Genomic DNA, 20,788 nt, shown 5'->3' on the forward strand with positions numbered 1-20,788 from the left:
GAGATTGGGAAATTGGGGTACTGAGAGGCACTCATGAATAGGATGCGATGGGCTAGAATAGATAGCACACACTTGTGCTTGGAAAGAGCTAATGACATGTCCCCCTATCATCAGTTGGTCAATCTTATGGGACAATGCATCTACCTTGCTAGACAGGTCCATAGAATGACTTATTTCACAAATGGTCCCTTTTCTTTGAGAATTAGGGGGTGCTTGACGAGAATAGGAAGCATGGTGGAGGGAGTTTTCATTTAGATTTTCAAATAATTGCCATGCTTCATGCTCATTTTGAAGCATTAATGTCCCCCCCGCATGCGGCATCAATCATCTGACGGTTTTATTCAGTCAATCCGTCATAGAAACATTGCACTAGCTGCCATTTAGGTATTTGATGATGTGGGCATTTATGGATTAGGTCCCGAAATCTCTCCCAAGTTTCATGAAATTCTTCTCCCTCAGTTTGGGAGAAGCTTGTGATGGCACGTCTAAACTGGTTCGTTCTTCCTATGGGAAAGTATTTTTTTAGGAATTCTTGTTGCATTTGATTTCAAGAACGAATCGAGTTGGCTTCTAAAGAATTCAGCCATTGTTTGGCTCTATCTTTAAGGAAGAAGGGGAATAATCTAAGTTTCAAAGCATCATCAGTAAAATTCTGAATCTTGACAGTGGTGCAAATCTCAAGAAATTCATCTAGGTGTTTATATGGGTCTTCATTGGTGAGCCTATAAAAAGATGGGAGCATTTGGATCACACTAGACTTTATTTCATATTGTACAGCTGCTACTTCAGGTAATCGAATGCAAGATGGGGAAGTGTAATGATGCGGTTGGATCCACTAGACCGCCTCGAACTTAATCATTTGGTTATTTTTGCTTTTGAGTCCTTGATGTTAATTTTATTTCAGCATAGCCTTGCTCGGGTTAGCCGACTTGGCCTTTATTAGAGTCGCTTTGGGTTTAGTTGTTTCTTGAATTCAATTAGATCAAGTCAAGTTAAGGGGTCGGTAGCCACCTATAAATAGATGTGGTGAGCACCTATTTCAGCATGCAAAAATTAATTGAAAGGCTTTTGCCTTAGCTCTCTTCCCTTCTCTCTTCTCTTCTTGCGACGCCTTCCCCCTCTCCCTAGGCCGCCGTCCAAGGCCGCCGCCCCCTCCTTCATCCGGCTGCACCACCTCTGTCCCGAGAGGCCAGCCACCTCCTCCCTCTTCTTCCTCTCCTCCTTGATCCCTTCCAGCTTCTACAAACAACTCCATCCCGTTGGATTATTATCCCGTCCTTCCCTGCGCAGTCACCAGTCGGAGGCTGATATCTTAAGATCCCGACATCCTCTCTAGACACACGACCTACCGATGGAAAGCTAACACGGAGATCTACAACATATCCAAAATTGAGATCGATCTGACGGACGGATCTTTAGAAATTGTGTCTGCAATCAGGTCGGAACTACCCTTCCAGAAATCAAGAAGAGTCAAGAATCTTGGGATACGGATCAAATTCTATCGGATCGCATCAATTTGGTATCAGAGCAGTTCAATTCTTGGCCTTGGAAGATGGTGAACACCCGCTTTACAACCTCGAAGCAGCAAGAAGCGGCATCTTCAAGGGGCGTTGACCCACATCAAGAAGGCTCGCGATCACCCGCGGCCTCGGCGGACCTGAGACCCGATCTTGATTCCACCGACCGTCTCTTGGAGTTCTTGCGTGGGAATCAAACAACTATGCAGCAGAGCCAACAACAATTGATGGAGAAGATGGATACCACGCAACGCCATATCGAGATGATGTTGCAACTATTGCTAAATCAGCGGCAAGAAACTCCACCGGGGGGAGCTCCGCGTCGGACCCGGGTGGAATCTCCGGCCCCTACCCGTGGACGACCAGGACGGAGGGGACCCCCTCCTCGTGAGCCTCTCCTTCCCAACCCACCAGAGGAGATGCGGCTGGACCAAGGAGAAGATCGACCTAGACCTCGACCCGAGCTCATACCGATTGGCGCATGCGCTAGGGCTCGGGGGATGAGCCCGATTGGCATTGACGACGGGTCGGATATGGAGGATGATCCCATCCAGAATTTTCAGATGAGGAACCAGCGTGTGGGAGAGTACCCACGCCGAGGATATGAACGAGATCGGGACCGTAATGGAGATCGAGAGGGAGAAAATCGCGGACTGACTCTTAGGCTGAAATTTCCCAAGTTTAAAGACGGCGATCCTCTCGATTGGGTGTATCGAGCTGAGCGGTTCTTTCACTACCATGGCACAGCGGAGGACCAAAAGGTATTGATCTCATCTTTTCACCTAGAAGAGACCGCCCTGCGATGGTTTCAAATCGCCGACCGAGCCCGACCTTTCAACGGTTGGGAGGATTTTTCTGCAGCAATTTGTCGGCGTTTCGGCACTACCGAGTATGATGACTTCCAGTCTATGCTATCAAGGGTCACCCAAAAGACTACTGTTAGAGCCTTTCAAGAGGAGTTTGAGAGGATCAGCAACCGAGTGGTGGGGTGGAGCGACTCCGCGCTGAAAAGCGTATACCTCGGAGGACTTCGTGTCGACATTCAAGCCGAGGTGAGGACTTTGCGGCCACAATCTCTGGAGGATGCCTTTGCCTTGGCCCTAATGGTGGAAGAGAAGATCAAGACCACTCGATCAGCGGCACGGGGCAGCTGGACCAACCCCCGGGCCGGCCAAACCGCAGGGGGCTCCATCGGCCAGCCGAGAGCACCGACGGTTGCAGCAGCCAACACAGGGCCGAGGACCCCTCTTCGCTTGTCAGGTGACGTCAAGAGGGTTGAGCGTCCACCCGGGAGGACCTTGACACCAGCACAAGTGGAGGAACGTCAAGCAAAAGGCCTATGTTTTCGCTGCGACGAGAAATTTACACCGAGACACCGGTGTGCGCGGCCCGTCGGAGCGGTGATGTTGATCGACGGATTGGAGGACGAGGCCGTGGCTGAAGATGGTGTTGAGGTTGCTGAGGATGAGCCCCAAGATTTAGAGGCCAAGGAAGAGGATGTGCCACCTCAGATTTCATTGCATGCCTACTCTGGATCGGCGACACCGAAAACGCTACGCGTGGACGGCATGATCAAAAGACGTGTGGTGCGTATCCTCATAGATACGGGCAGCACCCACAATTTTTTGGATGAGAGGCTCGTCAAACAGATCGGTCTCATAGCAGAGCCGACATTGGGCTTCGACGTGGCATTGGGTGACGAAGCCACGTTGAGGGCGGAGGGCATATGCCGAGGCATCACTTTGACGATCCAGGGCAGCCAATTCAAGCTCGATCTCTATCCGTTGGCATTACGAGGAGCTGATTTGGTCCTTGGTACGCAGTGGCTGCAGAGTCTTGGCCCGGTTACATTCGACTTCGCCGAGATGTGGGTGACTTTCAGACGGAGTGGACGGCGAGTTAGATTGGATGGCATTCGGCCTAGCCCAAGGGCTGCACTTCAGCCCCTAGCCGGCTTGCCCGGACCCGACGCGCACAGCTACTTGATGCAGCTCTTACCTCTGTCGACGGAGACCACGACGGAGGCAGGTATACCTACTGATTTGGCTGCTCTCTTACAGGGGTTCACAGATTTATTTGAGGAGCCTCATGGTCTTCCACCCGAGAGGGAGCACGATCATCACATAGAGATTGTACCGGGAGCAGAACCGGCGAATGTGAGGCCTTACCGCTACCCGCACATTCAGAAGGAGGAGATCTCAAAGATGGTACGAGAGATGTTGGAGAGCGGCATCATTCAGCCCAGTAGAAGCTCATATTCATCGCCGGTGCTGCTGGTACATAAGAAGGACGGGACGTGGCGATTCTGCGTCGACTACCGGGCACTTAACGCGATCACCATTAAGGACCGGTATCCGATTCCAGTTATTGAGGAGCTGTTGGATGAGCCTGCTGGTGCGGAATACTTCAGCAAACTTGATCTCTGTGCCGGATACCACCAGATCCGTGTCAGGCCCGAAGATGTGCACAAGACGGCGTTTCGGACACACGATGGCCATTATGAGTTCCGGGTGATGCCGTTCGGCCTCACCAATGCACCAGCGACGTTCCAGAGGCTCATGAATGACATATTCAGACCATTACTACGACGAAATCAATTGAAGGTAAAGCGATCCAAGTGCCTATGGGCCGAGCCGAAGGTCGAGTACCTAGGCCATGTCATCTCTGCTGCAGGTGTGGAGCCGGACCAAGCAAAGATACATTGCATGACCGAGTGGCCGCTACCCAAGAACCAAAAGGAGCTGCGAGGATTTTTGGGCCTAACCGGTTATTACCGCCGGTTTGTGGAGGGATATAGAAAGATCGCCGCGCCACTGACCCTGTTGCTGCGAAAGGGCGAGTTTAGATGGACCGAGGCAGCGACGGAAGCGTTCGAGAAGCTCAAGGAAGCCATGACGACGGCCCCGGTTTTGGCACTACCCGATTTCGCCAAACCATTTGTAGTCGAGTGCGATGCTTCCGGTGCTGGCATTGGTGCTGTTTTGATGCAGGAGGGACGGCCAATTGCTTTCATGAGCAAGGCGTTGTCCCCTAGGACCCGCTCGCTGTCCACATATGAGAGGGAGATGATGGCGGTCATCCATGCAGTCACAAAGTGGAGGCCGTACCTTATCGGTCGCCGATTCATCATTCGGACTGATCAGCAGAGCCTTCCATTTTTTCTTGAGCAGCGCATACATACTCCAGCCCAGCAGAGGTGGGTGTCGAAGCTTCTCGGCTACGACTATGAGATGGTGTACAAAAAGGGCGCAGAAAATCGAGTGGCGGATGCACTATCGCGCCATCCCGAGTCCGGCGAGTTGGCGGCTTTGACTACGCCGGTTTTTCTTTTTATTTCAGACTTGAGGACCGCCACATGCCGGGATCCGGACCTAGTACAGATCCAGAGGGAGTTGGCAGCAGATCCGAGCAGTCATCCCGAGATGGAGGACCGAGATGGGTTGATTCTGGACCATGGGTTGATCCGCGTGCCCACCGATTCAGCCATGCGGCAGGTATTGATCCAGCACTTCCATGATACTCCTTTTGCTGGACACGAGGGATTTTTCAGGACTTACAAGAGGCTGAGCCAGAGCTATACGTGGGTAGGCATGAAGGCAGCGGTCAGAGCTTATGTACAACAATGCGATGTGTGCCAAAAGGCGAAGGCGGATTCACTGCGACCTGCGGGTCTACTTCAGCCTTTACCGATTTCTGATCAGGTTTGGGAGGATGTGTCGATGGACTTCATTGAGGGGCTGCCATTAGTTCGAGGGTACTCAGTGATCATGGTCGTTGTGGACCGCCTCAGCAAGTATGCCCACTTTTCGGCGCTCGCACATCCATTTTCTGCTCGACGGGTGGCAGAGGTCTACATACGGGACGTTGCTCGATTACATGGTATGCCTCAGACTATTGTTTCTGATCGTGACCGCATTTTTGTTAGCGCATTCTGGCAGGCTTACTTCAAACAGCAAGGGACGAAGCTTGCCATGAGCTCGGCTTACCACCCTCAGACTGATGGGCAGACGGAGGTGGTAAACCGCTGCATCGAGCAGTACTTGCGCTGTATGATTGGTGATCGGCCCCGAGAGTGGCTTTCTTATTTACCTTGGGCTGAGTATTCGTACAACACCGCTTTCCACTCAGCCATAGGGATGACACCCTTTGAGGCGGTGTATGGACGAGTACAACCGACGCTGCGAGTTTATGATCCACTGTCACATGCGGACCGGACAGAGGCAGCTTTTGAGCTCTTAGACCGCGATGCTACCTTACGGCAGTTAAAGTTCCACATAACGACTGCGCAGAACAGGATGAAGCAGCTGCATGATCAGAAGCACAGAGATCCAGTATACGAGGTGGGCAACTGGGTATACGTCAAGGTGCAGCCTTATCGACAGTTGACACTGCGGCCCATGGCGAACCAGAAGCTCTCTCATCGCTTCTATGGGCCCTTTCAGATAATGGAGCGCATTGGACCCGTGGCGTATCGCTTGGACTTGCCGACTACATCGAGAGTTCACCCGGTATTCCACGTGTCGCTTCTGAGGGCCCGACTTGGACCCAAGATATCTGTCGGCCCAATCATACATAAGCCACCGGAGGACGAGGTAGTGGAGCCGGTTCGAGTGCTGGCAAAGCGCAGAATATGAGTAGAAGGACGACTGGAACCTAGATACTAGTGGAGTGGCTGGGGAGAGCAGCAGACCAGGCCACATGGGAGTTTGAGACTGAGATACTTGATCGTTTTCCTGACTTCCGACTTTGAGGACAAGGTTAAGGGAAGCGTGGTGGAGTGATGCGGTTGGATCCACTAGACCTCCTCGGACTTAATCATTTGGTTATTTTTGCTTTTGAGTCCTTGATGTTAATTTTATTTCAGCATAGCCTTGCTCGGGTTAGCCGACTTGGCCTTTATTAGAGTCGCTTTGGGTTTAGTTGTTTCTTGAATTCAATTAGATCAAGTCAAGTTAAGGGGTCAGGTAGCCACCTATAAATAGATGTGGTGAGCACCTATTTCAGCATGCAAAAATTAATTGAAAGGCTTTTGCCCTAGCTCTCTTCCCTTCTCTCTTCTCTTCTTGCGACGCCTTCCCCCTCTCCCTAGGCCGCCGCCCCCTCCTTCATCCGGCTGCACCACCTCTGTCCCGAGAGGCCAGCCACCTCCTCCCTCTTCTTCCTCTCCTCTTTGATCCCTTCCAACTTCTACAAACAACTCCATCCCGTTGGATTATTATCCCGTCCTTCCCTGCGCAGTCACCAGTCGGAGGCTGATATCTTAAGATCCCGACATCCTCTCTAGACTCACAACCTACCGATGGAAAGCTAACGCGGAGATCTACAACATATCTAAAATTGAGATCGATCTGACGGACGGATCTTTAGAAATTGTGTCTGCAATCAGGTCGGAACTACCCTTCCAGAAATCAAGAAGAGTCAAGAATCTTGGGATACGGATCAAAGTCTATCGGATCGCATCATGTAAATGGTGGGAGTAAAGTACTTTCTCAGAATTTTGGGTTGTTCTTCAGCCATCTCAAGAGGTGGGGATGATTCTATTGTTCTGATCTCAGCTCGAATATTTCTAAGGGTCCATTCTATTTCAGGGTCAAAAGGTAATAGGTCACGTACTCTAGAACGACTCCCTTGCATACACTAGTACTTGATCAATCAAGCATGCAATAAAAAAAAATACATCAATCCTTGTATTTGTCCTTGAATCACTAGACAGCTCCTAACTGGTTTGAAGAGGGCACCTAAGCCTCCAATCCGGTCTAATGAACCAAGTTGACCAGGTAAGCTCCCAGGTAAGTGGAGGGGTCACGATGCGTTCGCAAAGGTCCCACCTAAAACCCACTTGCCTCGAACAGATAAACTGTCTCCCTTATAGGGATAAAGCTTGCCTAGACATCAACTAAGCCACAGAGCGAATTTGGTGCAACTTTCAGTGATCTTCGTCCTATTGAGCTCGAATGTCCCTAGGAGCCAACATCTAATTAATTTTAGTTAATGTGACACTATATGAGATTGAGTTCACCTAAGTTGGGCAAGAGTCCGATGATGAAATCCGGCTCTTATCTTGTTGGGGTGATTGCCCTTACTATGTGTCGATTAATTTGTGTGTGTGTATCAAGCATGCATTCATACTTTTGCTGAAATTTAAATCAAATAATTACCACAAAATTTTAAGCTAATAATTAATTTAAATAAGAAAGATTTAGAGGTTACCAAAGAAAATTTCTCCAGCAATTTAAAATTTTTTTCTGCAAACCTTTATAGCATTCTTTTTCCAGCTATTCTCCTTTTGATCATCCTAGATTTTTCCTTCGATTCCTGATCAAATAAGACCAAAAGAAAAATTTTTAAAAAATTAGTAGAAGAGAAAAAGGAGATAAGAAAAGTAACAATAATAGAAAATAATTTTTTATTTTATTTTAGATATATATATATATATTTGAAATTTTTTTTAATTAATTAATTTTTTTTAATGATGATAGAAAAAATAACTATGCTAGCAATCTCCGGCAACGGTGCCAAAAATTGATCGGTTCTTTCAATTTTAAAAATAAACCACGCAATAGCACGTATCCCCTAGGATAGTGATTACGGATGTCGGTCCACAGGGATTGAAGAATAAGTTATTTTTCTTTTGAAAATAAATCAAGAAGAAGAATTTGCTAACTTGATTTAACTAAATTAAACTATGAGTGCGAATTAGAATTTATCAGAGTAAATAGATCTAGGGTTTGGAATCCACCACATAGCATTGCCTCAAGGGCCGTGTTCTTAATTTTTGTCTCTTGGAGAGGCATGCAATTTGGCTACAAGTCTTTTAAAATAAAATCATAAAGAGTGTTAGGAAGATCCATCTTCGGTGTAGCATGAAGTGTCTAACTATGTATGTTAATCTAGGATGCAGCACACTTCATCTTCCTAGGCATGGATCATCTTAGACTACTTTAGCAAACATGACTAGTAACTAGCATGCTCAAAGTTTAAATATCATAAAGGAATATTTCATTGAAAATAAAAATTTAAACAAGCCCCAAAATAATAAAAAAAATAAGAACTACAATTGCCCTGATACATTGCTAGGGCTTCATCCAGCCCTAGACTAGACGTTTAGCCGAGCATGGCTTCCGGACAACCTCCCATCTTCGAATGAAATTGATCACCTCCCATTATTTCCAAAATATCCAAAACTATTCTCTTTCCCCCTCCTTTCTCTCTTTTTTTTATTTCTTTTTCTCTTCTTCCCTCTCGGCTTTCTTTTTCTTTTCACCGAAACAGGGGGTCTCCCCTGTATTCTCCACGAGCTCCCCCAAGCCGATGGCCACCCTCCTCCTTTTATAGAGGATGAAGGGCGTTAATTCGTGGAATGGCTGGATCTTGGGAGTGATCCGTGGAGCGTCGGATTGATTGTAGATGGCCAAAAATGGAGCTGGCCGCTGGATCGACGGGAGGTGGATGGAAGAAGATGAGATGGCCGCGGGATCGATGGGAGGCTGATGCGGAATGTCTGGATCTCGGAGAAGACGGGGACAGAGCTGGAGATGGATGCCGAGCTGGGTTACCGGCTGTTGGGAGCCGATCACGGCTTGGTGCTAGGAATGAATCCGGAAGGGAAGACGTCGCAGATGCTCGGGTGCTGGGCGATTGCTGGGTCGGAGGCGTCACGGGCGGAAGAAGAGGCGGGGAATCCGGTCGCTGGCTGCACCGCGTGGGACTCGTGGCTGGAACGGGAGAATCGACGGGTGGCGACTCGATTCTTGACCGTGATCCACCGCGGGAGGAAGAAGATGAACAGTGGAGATTTTATCCTGCTGTGAATGCGCTGGGACGAGCGACCGGTCTGGGATGCTGCGGCTGTAAACGGAAGGGAGTGATCTGGGAGGATTAGGAGAAGACGACGATGCGTTCGGCTGGGAGGAACTCCTTTGATCGCGCGGGGAAGGATGCGGAGGGGATCACGCGGTATGTTCCAAAACAGGGAGGGGAAGAGAGTAAATATGATGTGGGAGATGAATGCGTGAGAGTTATTATATATATATATATATTATTATTTTTTATTATTTGTTTTGAAAAGTGGTTGGGGTCCACTCGGGTAGGTTGGAAGGGCTTGGTCCTGAATCTAAAATAGAGGAAGTTTGGACACGTGGAGAAAATGGGAGAGGCCTCTGTTTTGCTAGGTTGGGAAGCTTGGTGCACACGGAGAAATATGACGTGGACAAAGGAATGGATAGCTTCATGCACATGTGGGAGAAAGCAATCCACACATGGAACTGATTGGGACTAATTCGTGAATGGGGTGACTCGACCTGCACACATTAGACTAGATTAATATAAAAAATCAATCAAACTTGAATAATTTGTCTAATGATAAATGAAACTCATTTTCCTATGTTTAAATCCAAAGTTTGTGCATAAAAATAATAATAAGTGCTAGGTAAAGTAGATTAATTTATACATTATTTAGCACTTATCACAGCGACCCCTCACCTTCTGCATCCGATCCTTCCAGAGTCAGCATCCCGTGTGATCAGGGGATCCATCGAGAGATATAGGAGGGCTCTCTTTTCGGCTGAGAAGGGGGGTGCTCATTCGAAAAAAAACAGAGGAGGCAGCCATTCAAAGAAAGGAAAAAAAAAGAAGAAACAGGGCACCCCCTATTTTCGAAAAGAAAAAAAATGAAAGGGAGGCTAATGTTTGAAATGAGTGGCTGATTTTTTAGGGAGGGTGATGGAGGAACCTTTGATGTATTGCTCTTTGAAGTAAACTCTAAACTTTGGCTTTGAATGATTTATATCCACTGATATGTTCTTGATCCATGCATAGTTATTTCGTAGATAGTTCTTTAATGGCTTATGTATATTGATATATGGATTGTTTTAGTATTTGATTCATCGTAGACGTAGTAACCACGATGAATGCTTAGAAGTTGAGTTTATCTGTTCATAAAACATATATCATGACTAGATCTATACTACCGTTAATCTTTAATCAAGAACCATAGAGTTTATTTCTTGGATGCAATATCATCAAGGGGGATTCCAGATCCCATCCCATCTTTATTTCATTGAACTTTGTTTATTGATATATTATTCTCTGCTTTTAATTTTTGAAAATCAAAACATCATCTTAATCCACAAATTTATTGAATTAATTAATCTAAAATTATACTAAATAATCTCATATATATTTTGTTCCCTGAGGATTTGACCTCAGACTTCCGAGAATTTACTACTTGTGCGATTTTCCTATACTTGGGAGATTAGTTTCGCGAAAGCATTTTTGCGAACGCACCAAGTTTTTGGTGCCGTTGCCGGGGAATGTCTAAGTTATTAGTATAATTTTAGATTTAATTAGTACCTTAGTAGTTGTTTTTTTTCTGAAAAAAATCTTTACTGTTGTTTTTACTCCCTACACAGTCTGCATCAAACTCTGAGACAGAGTAATTTGCCATCTGATTGGACTCAAATTTGGTCATCTGGTGAAGGACGCGTGTCTCGTTCATCTGAACGGTCTAATTGACATTCTGAGATTTTTAAGACCATTAGATTAATATGAAACCTTGCTGCTGTCTGATTTGAATTATCTGTGTTTAAATTATTTTTAGAATTAGAATTTTATTGTTATCATACCTCATTAACCCTTGTTGCTAATTGAAAACTTTAAGAAAATATCAAGGATGATCATTTTTTAAAAAAATAATTAAATTAAAAAAATTAAAATTAAATTTGGTATGCTAGGTTGGAATAGGGACAACATTGGGCGTCTGAATCGAAAAACTTTTGATATTCCTTAGATCATATTATTGAAACTCTTTCGCAAAATCTCAGATCTGGTGAGATGGCTGATGACGATGTAGGAAGTCACCATGGTGATGAAGGTAGACCCCCAGTTATGACACTTCGACAATACTTACACCCTACTAGGACTAGCCAACCTTCATGCATGATTATTCCTGAAAACGTAGGACACTTTGAAATCAAACCAGGGGTAATTCAATTGCTGCACAAGTATCATGGGATGGAATCTGAGAACCTTTATCTTCACCTTAAGAATTTTGAGAAAATTAGCATCACATTTAGAGTGCCAAATGTATCGAAAGTGTTGGAATTTGTATCCTAAATGTCAATCGTCAGCATATTGATGATTGAATTTTATAAATAAATTGATAAATTAATAAAGTGTTATTTGGCATTATTCATCATTTCATCTTCAAATGAACTCTTATATGATGAAGTCCTTAGGACTTATGTTATGATAAAGGAGGATTTATCTTCGAGTCCTTAAACTTGTTCGCGACCAAATGATATATTGTTACTAGGATGACAGCATTATCGAGATTAGGTCGTTGTGTGACATATACGTTGGTTGTCCTCTTAAACAAGGAGTGTAGAGACACTGTTATGCCACACAGGAGAAGTGTAGGAGTACATTTCACTGAATGTGACCAATTTCAGAACGCTCTACTGTCGAGAGATGTTCCGAGTGGATATGGGTATAAGTTTGGCCCTCTAACCTAAGACCGCAACCTGTGACTAGCAAGCAACTCACTGTACTTTGGTACCGGACTATCTGAATTTCTAATTCAATGACAGAAGGTCACTGGGTGCAGTCAAGTACTTGCGTACTCAGTTGTGAGTCAAGATGGAATTGACCCTTCCTGAAAACAAGAGATAATATCTTGTGATTAATTTAGCAAAACCTTGGCCAGGATAATTTCAGTGAGGAGTCACGAGATATCTAAAGTTATCACATAATGAATGTACTAATTATAGGGTTGATAGTGAGCTCTAAGTCATCCTGGCATTAGAAGTCAAAGGGATTGAATTATACAGTAACCATAGTCGAGGGTTCTAGAATATTTGCTTCGATATTCGGCCTATCCGGACGTCGGATACCATTGCTAGATGGTCACATCGATTAGTGTAGAAAGTTGTTCCTATACTACTGGCTTAGGTTCGAACCTATGAGGTCACACGCATAGAAGATTTCTGATTGATCAAGAAGGCTGATGAATGATTAAGAATCATTCAGGGGTAATTTGGTCAATTTGATTGGCAAATTATCTTATAAAAAAATTAAAGTAATTATTGGAGGATTAATTAGTAATTAAATTACTAATAAACTCAATTTGATTGAGTAATTGTGCTAAGCATGAGCCAAATTGAATTGGATTCAACTTTGGGCTCAATCAGAGTTTTGACCTGATTGAATTAGGTCGGAACCAAAAAGGACTTAAGCTGATCAAATTAATTTTATATTAATTTGTGCTTAATTGGAGATTGACCTAATTGGATTAGGTCCAATACAAAGTAATTAATTCAGTTTGATTGAGTTTGGATGAGCCAAAAATTGAATTGGATTCAATTTGAGCTCAATCAGGGTCTGACCTGATTAGATTGGGTTCAACCAAATTGCTTTGTTTTAATCTGGATTTGACCAAATTTGATTAGGTGCAACCCAAGAGGATTAGGCTCAGAGGATGTGGCAATTAGTGGTGACTTGGAATTGGATTTCATGAATTTTAAATAAACCAAAATGATTGCATGGCGCATGGACCCATTGCTTGACATATGGCGACATTGTTTGTTGTTTGAATTTGAATTCAAACATTAAGCAATATATTAAATGATTTCATATATCAAAAAACTTTTCTAGCTGGCATGTGAACCTCTGAATTATTTAAATTCGAATTTCAAATGAAATATATGCGACAAGAGAAAGGAAAATTCTGCTGCATGGATTTCAAATTCCTCCCCTCTTGCACATATGTTTAATATTTGATTTTAAATCAGATTTGGTTGAGATCTGATTTGGGTTGTTCCTATTCCTTTGCATGTGCCAACTAAAGGAGGTTTTCTGAAGATAAATTTTGAATTTTGAATGAAAATTCGGAGACCATTAAAAGGGGTCAAACATAGGCACCGAAAACATATCCATTGCAGCCTTCTTCCTCACATGCCTCCTCCTCCTCCTCTTCTCCATTTTAGATAGGGTTTTCAGGGTCAATATCTAGAAGATTCAAAATCAGATCGGAGTCCTCTACTTTTCTTACAAACCTCATCTCCATCTGCTTGAAGATGATCAAGAGTTGATTGAATCCCGGCGAGCAGAGTTCAGCTTTTAAGTGTTCTGCAGCTGCTAGCACTGTTGCGGAAGAAGATCCTTCAGGGCTTCGCGTGTACTTCTCGTAGAGGCTATTCGTGTGCGTGGCTGCGAAGTCAAGAATCAGATCCACAACTTTCATCCATCATAAAAGGTATTAATCTAGCATTAATCATTTATTATGGTGTCAAGGTCTAGGTCTGATTTTCCGAGGTTTTACCCTCTTTTGGGGCTCCTCACGGAGATATCTCCAGAATCCATTCGATGGATATTTGAAGATTAATTGGAATAGAGTTCTTAAGTTTCAGATCTGATAGTTAATCATGCATAAAAGTTTTAGCGAAATTATTTAAACGATTTCGGCATAATCCTATGTATTCTTAATGTGCTGATTTCTAGATTTGATCTTGTAAGCATGCATGAATTAAATTGTTTGATTTATTATTCCGCTGCATTTTTCAAACTTAAAAAGAACTACGTGTGGCTTTATCCCCCTTGTAAAGAGGTACATAGGTAACCCGATCAGATTCAGCCATGATTTTCAAAAAAAAAAATTCAGTATGCTAAACACCGAAGAACCTAGGATGCACTTTCAATGGTATCAGAGCTAGGTTCATGTTTAAACTTTTATGTTTTAATTTTTGAAATTAAATCTAAAATCATTAACATATTTAGATTAGATCTAAAGTACTTTTTATGATTGATTTAATTGCTGATTATGCATGATTAAGTAGATCTGAAATTTTGAATGCATATGATGCATATTTGTGTTAGGATTAGTAACATGAATAAATCTGAAATCATAATATTATTTAGATTAGATCTAAATAAAGTTTATGATTCATATGATCTCTAATTTTAATGAATAAATCAGATCTGAAAATAAAAATAAAAAAATAAATACATAAGATGTATGTTATTTGTATTAATTCATGTTGTTATGTATATGTGATGCATGAACATAAAACATAATGACTTAAACATGAATTAAATCTGATTATATGTGATTAATTACAAAAACTTAAATCTAAAAATGTATTTTAAGAACTGAAAGATTATAATTAATATGTAATTAAAAAGAAATATGCAATGATCAAAATTTTCATAAGTCTAAACTTAATTGAGAATTAAGTGTTATGAAATAGAATTGTAATTGAATTAATTGACATTGCATAATTCTTTAGGCATATGGGTTAGCTTGAATCAAGTTCCTAGGATTGGGTTAGACCTAAGGTTAAAATCATAGATGGACAAATAGAATTAATTGATCAAATCTAATTAAGTAGTAACTAGATTAGGTCAAGAAAATTCTAGGTCAATTTACAATAGTTGTAGATGGATCAAGTCCATGTCTTTGATTAGACCAAGATGGAACTTGATTTAGGCTCAGAGGTATAGCCCGAGTCATTTGAGTAATCAAATCGAAATTGATTAACCAGTCGGTGTCTAAGGTAAGTTTGGCAGTTTTGACCGGTGGTTTTTAATTGGGAGCTACTCGCACTGATTCATCTTTGTCGAGTTAATGGCATATCCCTTCCACCGATCTCACTTACCTGGCCGACATGGTCAATCACATTTTGATTGGATCACTTAATGATTCGAGTTAGCCCATGCCTATAAGGAAACCAGTTTGACTGATTTAGGTGCCTCCTTAACCGGTTTGAGTCTAATCTGATTTGGTGAAGTCAGTGGGAGAAATTAGACTAACCGGATCTTCTCATCTATCCTAATTATGAAATTCTTTAAAATTATTAGGTCCTTAAAATGAAATGGTTATGGGAAAAACTAGGTCATAGCCTTCCATTAAGTTGGGTGATAATGGGTCCAATATTTTGATAATTATTGGAGGCGCCACACGCCTGGTATTTATCAAGTATTGGAATTGTTATTCAATATATGATGAGTTAAGTGTACCTTCAATAGGCAGTCAGGTGAGCCGAGCCACACTCGGGCTTGGTCGTCTATTAGTTGATTAGACTTAACCCTATCATTTAATGGTTGGACCTGACTAGGGTATTCGGTGGAGGTGCCACACGCCTGCCGAAAAACCTAGGGCAAAATCATCACTAGAAGTTGTTTGGTGAAGCGATTGGTTAAGAACCTACCAATAGGTGCATATGGGTTGACCGAGCTATACTCGGGCCTATATGCGATCTATTGGGTTCTAGTGCCCACTAAAGAATTAGGAGTAATTTTTCGAATTAAAGGTAGAGGCTACCAATTTGTATAAAATAGTGGGAGTGCCTTTAGACTAAAGTCCAAGTCTATTGAGTTTAGTCAATTCATATACTAATAGCCAAATTTTTTTTTATGCAGAAATGGCCACTAATTTGTCACTTCGCTCATTGTTGGACAATGACAAGTTGACTGATCCAAATTTCAATAATTGGCATAGGAAACTGAAAATAGTGCTAGAGCATGAGAGGATCCTTTATGTGATAACGGATCAAGCACCTGAGCAGCCCGCTGCTAATGCATCAAGATCGGCCAGAGACACTTATCAGAAGTGGCTTAGTGACCGGATCACTGTTCGATGCATCATGTTGGCAGCAATGAGTGATGAGTTTAGTAGGCGTTTTGAGAATACGCAGCCGGAAGATATCATTCCAGTGTTGAATGAATCATTCGGCGTTCCTAATGATGTTGAGAGGCACAAAACTAGTTGTGCCATTTTCAACGCCCGAATGAAAGATGGAACCTCGGTAACTGATCATGTACTGTACATGATTGAGTTGATCGAGCGTCTAAGCTCTCTTGGCTTTTTCCTTCATGATCAATTGGGGAAGGATGCCATACTAAACTCATTGCCTGGATCATACCGTTCTTTTCTCACTCATTTTCGTATGATGAAATCTGTAGTGAATTATCACCAATTGTTGGGGTTACTACAGACGTTTGAGAATGATCACCAACTTCTTAAGAAGAAGGTGAACTTAGTGGGAGGTTCATCCAAGGGTCACCCCTTTAAGAAAGGAAAAAAGAAAAATAAAATCCAAAAGAAACAGGTGCACCATGCTTAGCCTAGTCAGAAAAAGAATAAAAAGGCTGATCAGAGAAAGGCGGAGTGCTTCTTCTGCAAGAAGCAAGGACATTGGAAGAGGAACTGTCCTCTTTACATTGCATCCCTCGATCCGAACCGGCCTAAGAAAAGTGGGCAATCAGTTGCCAATCAAGTTACTTATATGATAACACCTTGCAATTTTTCTATTTGTGATAATTCGACCTGGGTATTGGATACCGGTAGTCCTTTTAATATTTGCAATTCATTGCAGGGGCTACAAGTTAGTAAGAGGTTTGAAGAAGGAGAAAGGTTCCTGAATGTTGAAGATGGAAGATCAGTTTCAGTTCTAGCTTTAGGAATTCTTAAACTTGAATTCAGCTCTCATGTAAATGTCCTTAATGATTGTCACTATTGTCCAAGTTTTCTATTGAATATCATTTCTGTAGGTCTTTTGGCCAAAAATGGTTATGAAATATCAATAAAAAAAGATTATTGCAATATCATTTGGAATGGTGTCGTTCCAATGAATGAAATTCTGAGTAATGGTATTTATATTTTGTCACAACCTGTTCATGTAATGTATAAATCCAATAAGCGCCATAGAATAGATAATGTCACGGATGTCTACCTTTAGCATCATAGGTTAGGTCATAGTAACAAGAACAGGATGAATAGGTTATGTAAAGAGGGAATCCTCGATGTTAATGATTGTGAATCATTGACAACCTGTGAATCATGCCTTCTTAGTAAAATGACCAAATCACCTTTTACCGGAAAAGATGAACGAGTCAGTGATTTATTGAGCCTTGTACATTCTGATGTATGTGGGCCAATGAGACAAATGCTAAAGATGGGTATTAGATACTGTGCCGATTGGCATTAGGCTAAGTGGGAGTTGTTGGGATTTGTATCCTAAATGTCAATCGTCAGCATATTGATGATTGAATTTTGTAAATGAATTGATAAATTAATAAAATGTTATTTGGCATTATTCATCATTTCATCTTCAAACAAACTCTTATATGATGAAGTCCATAGGACTTATGTTATGATAAAGGAGGATTTATCTTTGAGTCTTTAAACTTGTTCGCGACCAAATGATATTTTGTTACTAGGACGACAGTATTATCGAGATTAGGTCGTTGTGTGACATATACGTTAGTTGTCCTTTTAACCAAGGAGTGTGAAGATACTGGTATGCCACACGGGTGAAGTGTAGGAGTACATTTCACTGAACGTGACCAATTCTGGAACGCTCTACTATCGAGAGATGTTCCGAGTAGATATGGATGTAAGTTTGGCCCTCTGACCTGAGACCGTAACCTGTGACTAAAAAGCAACTCACTGTACTTTGTTTTGAACTATCTGAATTTCTAATTCAGTGACAGAAGGTCACTAGGTGCAGTCAAGTACTTGCGTAGTCAGTTGTGAGTCAAGATGGAAGTGACCCCTTCTAAAAGTAGGAGATAATGTCTTGTGATTAATTTAGCAAAATCTTGGCTAGGGTAATCCTAGTGAGGAGTCATGGGATATCTAAAGTTAATCACATAATGGATGTACTAATTATAGGGTTGACAGTGAGCTCTAAGTCATCCTGGCATTAGGAGTCAAAGGGATTGAATTATACAGTAACCATAGTCCAGGGTTCCAGAATATTTGCTTCGCATATATTCAGCCTATCCAGACGTCGGGTACTATTGCTAGATGGTCACATCGATTAGGGTAGGAAGTCGTTCCTATACTACCGGCTTAGGTTCGAACCTATGAGGTCACACGCATAGAAGATTCCTGATTGATCAAGAAGGCTGATGAATGATTAAGAATCATTCAGGGATAATTTGGTCAATTTGATTGGCAAATTATCTTATAAAATAATTAAAGTAATTATTGGAAGATTAATTAGTAATTAAATTACTAATAAACTCAATTTGATTGAGTAATTGTGCTAAGGATGAGCCAAATTGAATTGGATTCAACTTTGGGCTCAATCAGAGTTTTGACCTGATTGGATTAGGTTGGAACCAAAAAGGACTTAAGCTGATCAAATTAATTTTAAATTAATTTGCGCTTAATTGGGGATTGACCTAATTGGATTAGATCCAACACAAAGTAATTAATTCAATTTGATTGAGTTTGGATGAGCCAAAAATTGAATTGGATTCAATTTGAGCTCAATCAGGGTCTAACCTGATTAGATTGGGTTCAACCAAATTGCTTTGTTTTAATCCGGGTTTGACCAAATTTGATTAGGTGAAACCCAAGAGGATTAGGCTCAGAGGATGTGGCAATTAGTGGTGACATGAAATTGGATTTCATGAATTTTAAATAAACCAAAATTATTGCATGGCGCATGGACCCATTGCTTGACACATGGCGACATTGTTTGTTGTTTGAATTTGAATTCAAACATTAAGCAATATATTAAATAATTTCATATATCAAATAACTTTCCTAGCTGGCGTGTGAACCTCTGAATCATTTAAATTCGAATTTTAAATGAAATATATGCGACAAGTGGAAGAAAAATTCTGCTGCATGGATTTTAAATTCCTCCCCTCTTGCACATGTGTTTAAAATTTGAATTTAAATCAAATTTGGTTGAGATCTGATTTGGGTTGTTCCTATTCCTTTGCATACACCAACTAAAGGAGGTTTTCTGAAGATAAAGTTCAAATTTTGAATGAAAATTCGGAGGCCATTAAAAGGGGTCAAATATGGGCACCGAAAACATATCCATTGCAGCCTTCTTCCTCACACGCCTCCTCCTCCTCTTCTTCTCCATTTTAGATAGGGTTTTCAGGATGAATATCTCGAAGATTCAAGATCAAATCTAAGTCCTCTACTTTTCTTACAAACCTCATCTCCATCTGCTTCAAGACGATTGAACAAGAGTTGATTGAATCCCGGCGAGCAGATTTCAGCTTTCAAGTGTTCTACAGCTGCTAACACTGTTGCGGAAGAAGATCCTTCAAGGCTTCACGTGTACTTCTCGTAGAGGCTATTCGTGTGCGTGGCTGTGAAGTCAAGAATCAGATCGACAACTTTTATCCGTCATAAAAGGTATTAATCTAGAATTAATCATTTATTATGGTGTCAAGGTCTAGGTCTGATTCCCTGAGGTTTTACCCTCTTTTGGGCTCCTCACGGAGATATCTCCAGAATCCATTCGATGGATATTCGGAGATTAATTAGAATAGAGTTCTTAAGTTTCAGATCTGATAGTTAATCATGCATAAAAGTTTTAGCATAATTGTTTAAACGATTCCGGCATAATCCTATGTGTTCTTAATGTGCTGATTTCTAGATTTGATCTTATAAGCATGCATGATTTAAATTGTTTGATTCATTTTTTCGCTGCATTTTTGAAACTTAAAAAGAACTATATGTGGCTTGGTCCCCCTTGTGAAGGGGTACATAGGCAACCCGATCAAGTTCAGCCATGATTTTCAAAAAAAAAAAAAATTCAGCATGCTAAACACCGAATAACCTAGGATGCACTTTCAGGAAGACGTCCTTAAATTGACCTTGTTTCCTTTTTCCTTAAAGGATAAAGCCAAAACATGGCTGAACTCCTTGAGACCTAGATCGCTAGGAACATGGCATGATATGCAAAGAAAATTTTTGAAAAAATTCTTTCCCGCACAAAGGACTAACTTTTTGAAAAGGCATATTAGTAATTTCCAACAAAAAGACCATGAAACATTTTATGAATGCTGGGAGAGATTTAAAGAGTTGCTTCTCTCTTGTCCTCATCACGATTTTGAAACATAGAGAACAATTAGTTTCTTTTACGAAGGGTTGTCTCCACAGTTAAAACAATTTATAGAGACCATGTGCAATGGTCTATTTTTGGAAAAGCAACCCGATGAGGCATGGGACTATTTAGACTCTCTCGCAGAGACTGCACAATTATGAGATACAGGGGATAGAGTGAATAAACCTTTGCCTAAGCCTACTAGCATTGGACACGGGGGCCTTTACAACCTTAGTACTCAGGATGATATTCAGGCTAAAATGGCAGCCCTTACTAGGAAGGTAGAGGAAATTAAACTTAGAAGGATTAAACCCGTCAGGACCGTAGAACATAACAGCGAGTGTTGTAGGATTTGTGAGATGCCTAGCCATCTCACCACTGATTGCCCCACAATACCCGCATTCAAGGAAGTCTTGCACG

General features: G+C 42.0%; 2 non-coding genes across 2 annotated transcripts; one reads left to right on the plus strand and one right to left on the minus strand.

Moving 5' to 3' along the window:
- Positions 1 to 386: 386 nt before the first annotated feature.
- LOC113462037 lies at positions 387 to 492 on the plus strand. The gene has a single exon (XR_003384274.1). It is a non-coding gene; the product is annotated as a small nucleolar RNA R71 (small nucleolar RNA).
- A 19,774-nt stretch (positions 493 to 20,266) lies between these two features.
- On the minus strand, positions 20,267 to 20,375 carry LOC120106904. Its single transcript, XR_005508892.1, has one exon. It is a non-coding gene; the product is annotated as a small nucleolar RNA R71 (small nucleolar RNA).
- Positions 20,376 to 20,788: the final 413 nt, after the last annotated feature.

This window comes from Phoenix dactylifera, unplaced genomic scaffold, assembly GCF_009389715.1.
Source record: "Phoenix dactylifera cultivar Barhee BC4 unplaced genomic scaffold, palm_55x_up_171113_PBpolish2nd_filt_p 000676F, whole genome shotgun sequence".
Taxonomy (NCBI): domain Eukaryota; kingdom Viridiplantae; phylum Streptophyta; class Magnoliopsida; order Arecales; family Arecaceae; genus Phoenix; species Phoenix dactylifera.